This window comes from Marmota marmota, unplaced genomic scaffold (assembly GCF_001458135.2).
Source record: "Marmota marmota marmota unplaced genomic scaffold, marMar, whole genome shotgun sequence".
Classification (NCBI taxonomy): Eukaryota; Metazoa; Chordata; class Mammalia; order Rodentia; family Sciuridae; genus Marmota; species Marmota marmota.
In genome coordinates, this window is record NW_026000052.1 from 2323857 (window position 1) to 2333776 (window position 9920).

At 61.7% G+C, this 9920-nt stretch overlaps 1 long non-coding RNA gene across 5 annotated transcripts; it reads left to right on the top strand.

Annotated features, from left to right (window-relative positions):
- Nucleotides 1–2729: 2729 nt before the first annotated feature.
- LOC107159227 lies at nucleotides 2730–8469 on the top strand. Of its 5 annotated transcripts, none has more exons than XR_007351282.1 (4): nucleotides 2730–3118; nucleotides 3747–5821; nucleotides 6859–7691; nucleotides 7923–8469. It is a non-coding gene; the product is annotated as an uncharacterized LOC107159227 (long non-coding RNA). The 5 variants fall into 5 exon arrangements; XR_007351283.1 differs by having other exon boundaries at nucleotides 5646–5821; XR_007351281.1 differs by lacking the exon at nucleotides 2730–3118 and having other exon boundaries at nucleotides 3125–5821; nucleotides 6859–7213; nucleotides 7468–7691.
- The last annotated feature ends 1451 nt before the right edge of the window (nucleotides 8470–9920 follow it).

The following is a 9920-nucleotide window of genomic DNA, read 5'->3' on the forward strand; positions in this document are numbered from 1 at the left end:
CTCCTCCTGCTCCTCCTCCTCCTCCTGCTCCTCCTCCTCCTCCTGTTCCTCCTCCTCTCCTGTTCCTCCTCCTCCTGCTCCTCCTGCTCCTCTTCCTCCTCCTCTTTCCTCCTCTCTTGCTCTCTCCCCCTCCTCTTGCAGGTGGCCAGCACAGTCTCTCCTGGCTTCTCACCACCCAGCCGCTCAGCTCCTGCTTCTGTCCTTACCTGCTGATAGCTAGTGTCTCTGGGCTCTGTCAATGGAGAGTCTGGAGCCAGGCCAACCCAGGCTCCCAGGACCTCCTCTGGGGCCTTCGGCCCATCCTTGGCCATTTGTCTGTGGAAGGTGGGCAGAGCCGAACTTAGTCACTGGAGAGGAGTCCTAAAGATCTGAACATCCCGAGTCTGTTCCTGAACAGGCACAGGCCACATGTCACTTCTCCTTGGCCCTTGTGGACTCCCTGGGTCTTCCTGTACCAAGAGGACTCAGCCTGGTCCCTCACACTGCCCGCCCTGTCCCTGGTGGTCCCAGCCTGCCCAATTCCCCATGTAACGTGTGCCTGCGCCCCGACATGACCCATCCAGTGTCTCCACGAGAACAGACCCTGTCCCAGCACCTCCCTGGGGCTGTGGACTCTCACTGCTGGGGACCGTCTCACCCAAGGCAGCTGATTTAACTGCCATTTATTTGCCCAGGAAGATGAAGCGCCCGGGGGACTTGCTGCTCCCTCTCCTGCTGGTGGAGAACTGGGAGTAGGGGCGTTACGTCCTGCATCCGCAGACCCAGCGAGGCGCCTTTGCCACCAGCTTGCCTGGGTCCTGGGCAAGCGCTACCCCTTCTTGGTCCTCAGTTTCCCCGGATGTAAGTTGAGGGGGCTGGGAAAATGAACCCAGCAGATCTCATGACCCTGATCCTGATTCTGGCAGTTGGGTCAGGGGCTGCTCCATGCCAGCTCTGCAGGATTCGAGGTGTGAGCCCAGTCGGGGAACACAGCCTTCCCCCAATCCACGTCCATCCAGAGCCTGGGAATGCGGCCTGGCTTGGAAACAGGGTCTTGGCAGATGTGTTTAGGGAAGGGTTTTGAGATGAAGTCACCTGGATTAAGGTCCTGGATACACTGGTTGTCTTCTGTGTCATGAGGACAGAGACAGGGGAGAGGCTGGAGTGACTCAGACACAAGGCATGGAGCACCCAGAGAGGCCAGAAGCTGAAGAGCCTCTGCAGACACCTGGACTCCAGACCTCTGGCTCCAGTGCTGTGAGAGACGAACTTTAATCAACCATTTTGTGGCTGGTCTGGTGGCTGCTGGGGACTAACCTAGGTGCTGCAGAGATGGCCAGACGGCGAGACCCACCTGCTTCCCCAGGGCTTCGAGGGGCTGCAGGTGGAGCCGCAGACAGCGTTGTCGCTGGGCCCGGAGAAGCAAGGGTGTGACAGAAGTCACGCACCCTCCAGCTGGGATGAGCGGCCCAGAGCCTCGGGCCGAGGACAGGCTCTCGGGAGGCAGCCAATTTGCCACGGCTGCTCCAGAGCTTGCCGGGCTGAGCCTCTCGTTATTCCCCGAACAGAGGCCCATTTGTTCTGTTCCAGGTGCTGTGATGTGGTGGCCGAGGGAGGTGAGCGGAGCCTGCGTGGGGGACACGGCTGAGCAGACCTGTGCCTTGAAGCAAATGCTTTCAAGCTGCACACCAGGGCCTGCTGAGGGCAGGTTCTGAGAAGGTCCCAGGGCTTCTCGGAGCATCTGCTCTGCCAGCGCGGGAGAGGGTGGTGTGGGGCCAGCTCAGCTCTGTGTCCCCAGGGGCTCCCGCCTTGGACATGGTCATCAGCCTCACTTTTCAGGAGAGGAAACTGAGACCCCAGGCAGGAGGACTTGCCCTTTAATGACCACTTTGCATTGTCCCTCTCTGAGTAGCAGGTGACAGAGGAGTGGCATGTGGATGACACACAGCTGGTTAACCCTGGATGCCTATGAGCCAGGCTGGAAGGAGCCCATGTGGTGGGAGGCGGTGGGAGAGGGCCTCTGAGCTGCCCCAGCTGGAACTTCCCTGGACCCCCAGACAGCAGAGGGCAGAAGGGACGGCGGCACCCAGAGACAGCTGCCCCTGTTCCTTTAATGGCTCGTGACTAGAGGTGACTGTCTCCTGGGAAAAGTGAGGCTGAGAACTTGGGGGTCAAGTCCAACCCCCAACTTGCCAACAGGGTGACGTCAGACAGGGTCCCCTCTCTCTGAGCCTCAGCTTCCTCCTCTCTGAGGAAGAACTCTGATACCCACTGCAGGGCTGCTGTGGGCTTCTGGGAAGTGGCCCTGGAGGATGCCCCAGGTGGGCACCACTGGACGTCTTCTCTGCCGTGTGCCCAGGCACTGTTCCAGGGCCACCCTGAGCCAGCTCGGCAGCTGTCACGTCCACCTTCGGAGCTGATGTGCAGACAAGGAGGTGGAGGAGAAAGGGTTAGAGCAGGTAGTGTCTCCCACAGCTGCTGAGGGGACTCCAGGCCAGCTCCAGATCTGTCCCCACTGTCCCCATGGTCTAGTTTAGTTGAGGGCTGGCACAGGCCGGTGTGTCCCTGTGATCGTGCACGTTAACAACACTCTCTGGTGTCACCGATGCCAAAGGAGCTGCTCCTCATTTTGTCCTCACAAGCACCCAGGAGGCACCCTGTGGCTTAGGTCTGGAACCGAGGCTCAGAGATGGGGTGGGGGGTGCTGCTGACATGGACTGGCAAAGCTCCGCCTCGGCCAGACAGCTTCTCCTGCTCCCGGAGGGCACAGGGACCTAAATGGCAATCTGCTGTGTGCCGGGACAGCCGAGTAGCGCCTGGCCTCTCCAATGCCGGGGCGAATGGTCCAGCACCCGCCGCCCAGAGCAGAGATGCCTGGAGCCTGGCATGGCAGTTGCTGCCAGTCCATGGCTGGAAGCCCGAGAGAGCAGCAGGGTCCATACCCAGGTCATACCAAGGCTGCAGCAGAAAGTGCCTCAGAGCAAGGAGACTGTTCTAAGAGCAAGTGCCTCTTTCTAAAACCAAAATAGTGTTCCCCCTTCACTCCAGACCCGGTGGCCAAATTATAGTAACTTCCTAGATCACGGAGAAGGAAAAAAGCCCCATTGCCAAGAAGAAAAACCACGCACAGCCTGGCGCGGTGAGTCACGGTGCCTGGAATAGCGCATCCGCCTCGCACGGGCAGGCCCAGCCTGAGCACCAGCTGCCACCGGGCGGGGGGGTCTGGGCAGGTGGCTGACCAGTCACAACCGCCCCAGAGCCCATTCACGTCAGAGCACAGCCAAGGGCAGGAGCTGGGTAGGACGCCAGGGCCCAGACCCACACACGGGCAGGAAGCCATGGTGGAACGGAGCGCGGCTCCCCTGCCGACTGCCACCCACAGGCTGCTGCGGAAAGGGGGGAGCATGGTCAGACCAGACCGTGGCCCTCACATGGAGCACCGTGCCCTGAGTGCAGGCTGGCACTCTGATGCACAGGGCCTCCCTGGAAGCTGTGCCCATGGGCCTGACCCCTCTGGTAGAGTGACAGCTCCCAGGTCCCCAGACTGTCCCATCGAGGTCCTGTGGAGGCTGAGAAAGGCATTGTGTACCCCAAAGAGAAAAGTTTGTGGGCACAGGGGGTATGGTCTACGTTGTACAGATGGGCCATGAACCCTTGGCTCAGAGGCTGGGTGGCCAGGGGAGGTCACTGAAGGCTTGCTGGCTGCCCTTGGAGGGAGGAGCATCCCATCGCTAGAGGTATTCAAGTCCATTGTGCACAAATGGTAGGACAGGAGAGTGACCAGGGTCCTCAAGGATCCTCTGTCTAAGTCCTGAGGAGGAATTTGGACTTGACCCAGCTGAATGCCAGCATTCTGAACGGAAGCCCAGGTCACCCTTTGGACGCTCCTGCTGCCTTCTGAAGAGCCGGCTGGGTGCCGGGGCTGGCGTTGTGTGGGGCTGCCCCCTGCACGGCAGCTCAGCCACCACGAGAAATGCCCGTGGGTCTCTACAAAGCCCCAGCACCGTCTCCAGGGACCGTGTGCCTACCACAGCTCTCACTGTCGGCCCTGTGTCCACCCTCTCACCCCCACCCCCCATTTCTCCGGAGAAACGGAAATCCAGCGAGGAGAAGTGTCCAGGGTCATGTGCCTGCAAGCAGCTGAGTGGGGCTTTCCAGCTGGGATCTGGCCGACACAGTGGCTGGAGTCCCCCAAAGCCTCCACCCACCTGTCCACTTCTGATGTCCCAAGTGGGGGAGGATTCCAGAGGTGGGGACTGGAGGAAGGACAGCAATGGATACAGGTTGATGGACGGGTGGGCGGGTGAGTGACAGGCACACAGCAAACAGGAGAGGCTGCAGGGAGGTGACCACTGGACCGTGCAGAGCTTGAGCGAAGATGGAGGCTGGGTGCTGGAGAGGAAGCCACCCAGGCCACTGTGAGGCTGAGGGGAGGGCTGTGCTCAGCCTGTGCTCTAGGGAGCAATGGGATGGCTGGGTGGCCTTGGAGGGGACAGTGAGGAAGATACCAATGAGGAAAGGCCACTGCACACTGCCCTGGTGGTCATGAAGACCTGGCCCCAGGTGTGGCCGAGGTGCCAGGGGAAGAGATGGAGAGCATATGGAGGGACTGGGGACACCCGGGATGGGGGGCGGGCACGAAGGAGCCAGAGCAGACACAGGGACAGATCGGTGCAGGACATCAGGTGGGCACTCAGGAGGCCAGCCAGTCACTGTCCACTTAGGTTCTTCAAGCTCCCTGCCCCACCCCTCACCGACCGGCACACTTTGAGCTTAAGTTCCCAGCTTCCCCGGCGATGTGTGGGGCTGGTGGCTTCCCTGGCCTGGGCTGCCCTGCCTCTCCGTCAGGGTGTCTCCAGCAGGCCACACGCGTGGTGCTTTCGTGCAATCGGCCATCTACGAAATTCAGGGTGGCTCGCCCCAGCACCTGGAGCACGAGAGCAGGGGCTGGCCGGGCACCAGCCCCGCGGGGTGCCCATCCTGGGCAGAGGCACAGACGGCAGCAGACACTCCTGCGGAGTCACAGGTTCTCTGCTCGGAGGGACAGGAATGGAATTAGGTTGTCCTTGAGAGTCTTCTCACCAGAGCCCCAGGGGTGGCTGGCCCCGAGCTGGCTCACTGAGGCAACGACAGGGTCTCCTTGTCAGTCGAGGAGTTCAGACGCTGCAGGTGGGGGGCGGCACAGCTGCCTCTCAGCCGACCAGCCCTCTGGTTCCCACGAGCGTTGTACAAGGATAAACCCCACCCAGGGACGAGTGGCCTTCCCTTCCCCTCCCCCAGCGGCCAGTCCCCCACTTCCTTCTGCCCCAGGTGGTGGCTCTGCTGCCTCCTGGCAAGTTTGGCTCTTTCCCAGGGGAGCTCCTGAGTGTCATCCAAGCGTCTCCATGCGGGGCTGCCTGGGACACGGGAGCACCCTAGCTGGCCCTCAGCAGGTACTTCCCCAGGCTTCAGAACTCAAGAGGAGTGCAGGAGAGGCAGCAGAGTCTCCAGGAAGCTGCTCTTCCGCCAGGGCTCCTTGGGTGCCTCGGTGGGCAGGGCAGGGTTCACCCCAGGCCTCTGCGAGGGCAGAATTCCTGCCTCTTTCAGCAAGCGGGGGGCCAGGGCCGGGGAGGGCTGTGGTCGCCAGACCTTCAGACCTGGCTCTGTCTCGCTTGGTTTGCTAACAGAGCTTCGGAGGAGACGACCTTGACCGCCTTTGAAGCCATGAACTAGAGAGGAAGACCCAGCAAGACCCAGAGAAAGAGAGCCGTGCAGAGGACCCTGAGAGCTCCAGGGCATGGGGGCGGCCCAGGCAGGGACCTCATGGCACCGCCTAACCACAGCAGTGCCCACGAGGATAAAGGTCAGACTCCGGGATGGGGCAGCAGGGAGCTTGCAGCCCCGGGCCTTGGGAGGCCTGTGCCGGCCTGCAGCTGTCCCCGCCTGGAGCCCTGCGTTGCCAGGTGGGGGGCGGCTGGCTGGGAGGCGCTGCTCAGCAGCCCAAGACCAGCATTATATTTAGGCATAGTAGGTGGCTGCCTACGCGGTGCGATTTCACAGGCTCTGGGGGGCCCCTTCCAAGCCCCAAAATACCTCCTCCACCTGCTTCCTGCGTTGCGATCTGACAAGGGAACAGCTTTCCGGTCCCGGTTAGGCAGCAGTGGCTGCCCTGCTGTGGGCGCCAACGCCTGTCTGAGTCAGCGTCCAACCTGGAGCAGGAGAGCACGGGCTCTGAGTGGAAAGGCCACTTAAGGCCACGTCCAGGAGGGCCATGCCGAGCCCCCTCGGCCTCGGGTCCCCTGCAGAACCGTCAGGAGCCTGCGGTGCTGATTGGCAGGGCCTGCTGGGCCCGGCTCTTGCCAGTGCTAGGATGCTGAGGGCGCCCCCGTCCCCGCCCGGGACCCACGCATCCCACCCACGGGCCTGCACCGTCCAGGAGAGGGCAGGAGCTGGGCAGCTCAGGCTGTGACCTGCTGAGGAGACCAGGGCAGTGTGGAGAGAGAAGAGCGTTTGATCTGAGGCGTTGTGGGTAGGGGTCTGCCAGGCAGTGAGGGGAGGAGGCTTCGGTGTGGTGGGAACAGCACAGGGCATGGCGCAAGCCGGGAAGGGGCGGGCACGGTGAAGGACCCAAGGGGACTAGGGGACAAGCGGAAAGCCAGACAGCTGAGGCAGAGTGAGCGGCAGCCCGCCTTCTACTCCCAGTGGGTTTGTACAGTAGCCAGTGGCCCCCGGGCTCCTGTTAGGGCTGCAGCTTACAGCCATGACCCACTGCCCGAGCTGCAGGTGACCCCCAGGTGGACGGAGAGCTCTTCAGAATGTGAGGGGCGCCTGGAGGGAGGACTGGGGCTCACAAAGGGTGGACACCTGGTGGAAGGCACCCCGCCTCTCCCCCTCTCTCAGACCCCAGGTACCACAGGACTTGGTGCAGGCAGGGCCACCAGGACACTTCGTCTGCCCTCGGTGTTCTTATTGCACAACCGTGAAGCAAGCCCATTTTTATTCAAGTAAAAATAGGTACAGAGTCTCTGGGAACCTGGAAGTCCCTTCTCTTGGCCACTTGCTGAGGCTGAGCACTGGGGACCACATCATCACCACATGTCCTCCATGGCTGGCTTACACAGAGGGACGGCACCACGCATGTGCCGTGCCTGGTCCACGGGGCTGGGGGGCCTTCTCGAGTCAGCCTCAGTAGGAAAGTGTCATTCTCAGAGGCTGTGCAGGACGCCAGGTGAAGCCTGCCTTTGTCCTGCTATGGGTATGATGTTCTTTTAAGTGCTACTTAAAAATCTTTCTGTTTGTGATTGTCGGTTGCTAACATGGATAAATTCTGTGCATTGACTGTCGTGGGCTGAACTGGGTCCCCTCTACCCAAAGTTCATATATATGGAGGCTTTTACCCCAGTGTCTCAGCATAGGTGTGTATTTGGTGATGAGGCATTTCAAGAGGAGATTGAATGAAAATGAGCTCATTAGAGTAGGCAATCAGTGTTACTGTCGTCCTATAATTAGAGGACACTTTGACAAACACGAGCACAGAGGAGAGATGCCCTGAGGACACGGGAGAAGGTGGCCATCTGAAGCCAAGGACAGCCCCGGGAGGAACGACCCTGCTGACACCCTGGACTTGCCGCCCGCAGGACTGGGAGTGGACCTGCAGTTCAAGCTGCTGGCCTGGGGCCCTTCACGGAAGCTGGGAACCGATGGCTCATTTATTAGATCTGGTGGCTTTTGAGGTATTCCTAGGTGCCTTTCCCCTGGACACTCAGCTGGGGCTGCTGGAAACCACCCTGCTCTCCCTGTCACCTGCTGTGCTCCTCCTCCTTCCCGCCTGCTCGCCTGGCTTCTCGCTGGGTAGGAGCAGGTGCCCGCTGGAAGGAGGTGGAAAGGGTGCGGGGTGGCGGGGGGCCTTGGCTCCTTTACACCATCTAAGGGCCTGGCCTTCACTTCCTCCGCTGGCTTGGCAGACCCAAGGCTCCGTTGGCAGGTGGCACCTGTGGCTCAAGAATCACACTAGTGGAGGGTCCAGGCCCCTGAGCTACCTTTCCTGAACTTCCTTCGAGGGGACACAGCACCAGACAGCAGAGTGGCCGGGAACAGCAGCCGGGCGACTTGCACCCTCGTTTCAGCTGTGCTGTGAGGTGCCCACGGCACGCGTGGTGAGCCGGGCCTGGGCATGCTCACCCGCCCGTGAAACCTGGTGTGCCTCTCCTGGAGGGGAGAGGGAAGCCCGAGGCCTGAGACACGTTCCTGAGGGCGTCTGCACATCTGCTGGCTGAGGCTTGCTGGGTCAGGATGGGCTCTGACCCGGGACAGGACGTCCTCCCTGCAGGCCGCACACGGTGTCTAGGCCCGCCCATGAGCTGTCAGCCCCTCAGCCCCTCAGCCCGCTGTGCTGTAAGGAATCCTCTTGGCCCCGAGGACGGAAGGCTCGGGTCCTTAATTGCTCAAGGAGATGAGACATTTTCTGCTTGAAAAGAAAAGAGAGAATAAACCCGGCCCTCCTCCACCCCAGCTCCCTGCCTGCGCCAGGTCTGCTGCTCCCGGCCCTCCCTTCCTCCCCATGGTGGGGAGACAGAAAGGCCTTCTGAGGTGGTGGCCGCTCTTCTGCCTCTGTATTAAGGATTCTCAAAGGTCAAACAAGACAGAGGGGAGCTAACTGCTCAGTTCCGAGTCTTCAAGGTGGGGAGGCTGGCCCCCCTCAGCGTCAGTGGGACTACCGAGTGAGTTCAACAATCCACACAGGACGCTTGGGATGCTGGGAGGCCACTGAGGATGCCCCCAAACTGCCTTGCCTCCCACGACTGCTCCCCGCCCACCACCTCCCCCCCGTCCGTTTCCTTGCCACCTCCCCCAGCTCAGGTCTGCCACAGGGCCTTTGCATGGTTCTTCTGGCAGACATTTGGCTCCCTGGTGCCCTCACGGTTTGCTCTCCTGTGTCATCTAGGTCTGTGCTCGGCCACCCCTCACAGAAGGCCCTCCGGACCTCCCCACTTCGCTTTCAGCCCCCACCCTTGTTTCCCTGCCCTCCCCCTGCTGAACCCCTTCCAGAACCTGTTCCCCACCACCTAGACCACGAGCCCTGCACACAGACTTCCTTCCTGCTGAGTCTCCAGTGGAGACAGCCTCCCCTGGCATGCAGTAGGCATCAGTCAGTGCTCCTGAGAACTGGTTGGGAGGGCCCTTGCCTGTCACCCCGTCTCCGGGCTGCCAGTCATCTGGCCAGAGCTGACCACGGCGCTGACTGCAAAACTATGCAGCAGTCCCCACAGAGGCCGAGGAGGCCCCGCCATGGTGTCTTGCCTGGACCCCAGCTGGGCCCTGGGGCCTCCCAGTGGGCTTCGGCTGGGGTCTTGTTCCAGAAGTCTCTGTGGCCCAAAGCCCAGGCCCTCAGGCTTGAGGAGGGTGAGGTTTCTGTCAGTCACGGCAGGCCTCCCGGGGCTCTGTCCAGGAGCGGCGGGGTGCACACACCTGGGGGCCCTGCTCCTCCTCGGCTTTGTTCTCAGGCCCCGGGCTCCCCTGGTGGAAGCTTCCGCTCCCCTCTGTGCATTGTGGGGGGTGGGCACCCCTGCCATGTGAGCCTGAGCCCCTCTGCCCGCGGCTGGCTGGGGTGGCGGTACCTACAGTGGGTGTTCAGGTGGGGATCTGAGTGGGCGGTGGCAGCCCAGGAAGGACACAGGGGGTGACCTCACAGGCAGAGCCTAGGCCTGCGCCCCTCGGCCCGGCGGAGCGAGTCACAGGGTGCACAGGGTGCGGCCCTGGGCCTTCTCTTCTGGGGTGGGTCTGTATTGCCACCCCCGCCTGTCCTCAGCAGAGAGAAGGGGAGCTTGAAAGTCACCAGGAAGGCGAGTTCTCTCCAAGGTGACTCCAGAGGCCCTGACCCCTGAGCAGAAGGCCTCAAAGGGCCTTGGTGTCTCTCCAGGGGACTGGGAGTGTCCTTGCATCCTGTGCCTGCCCGGCTGTGT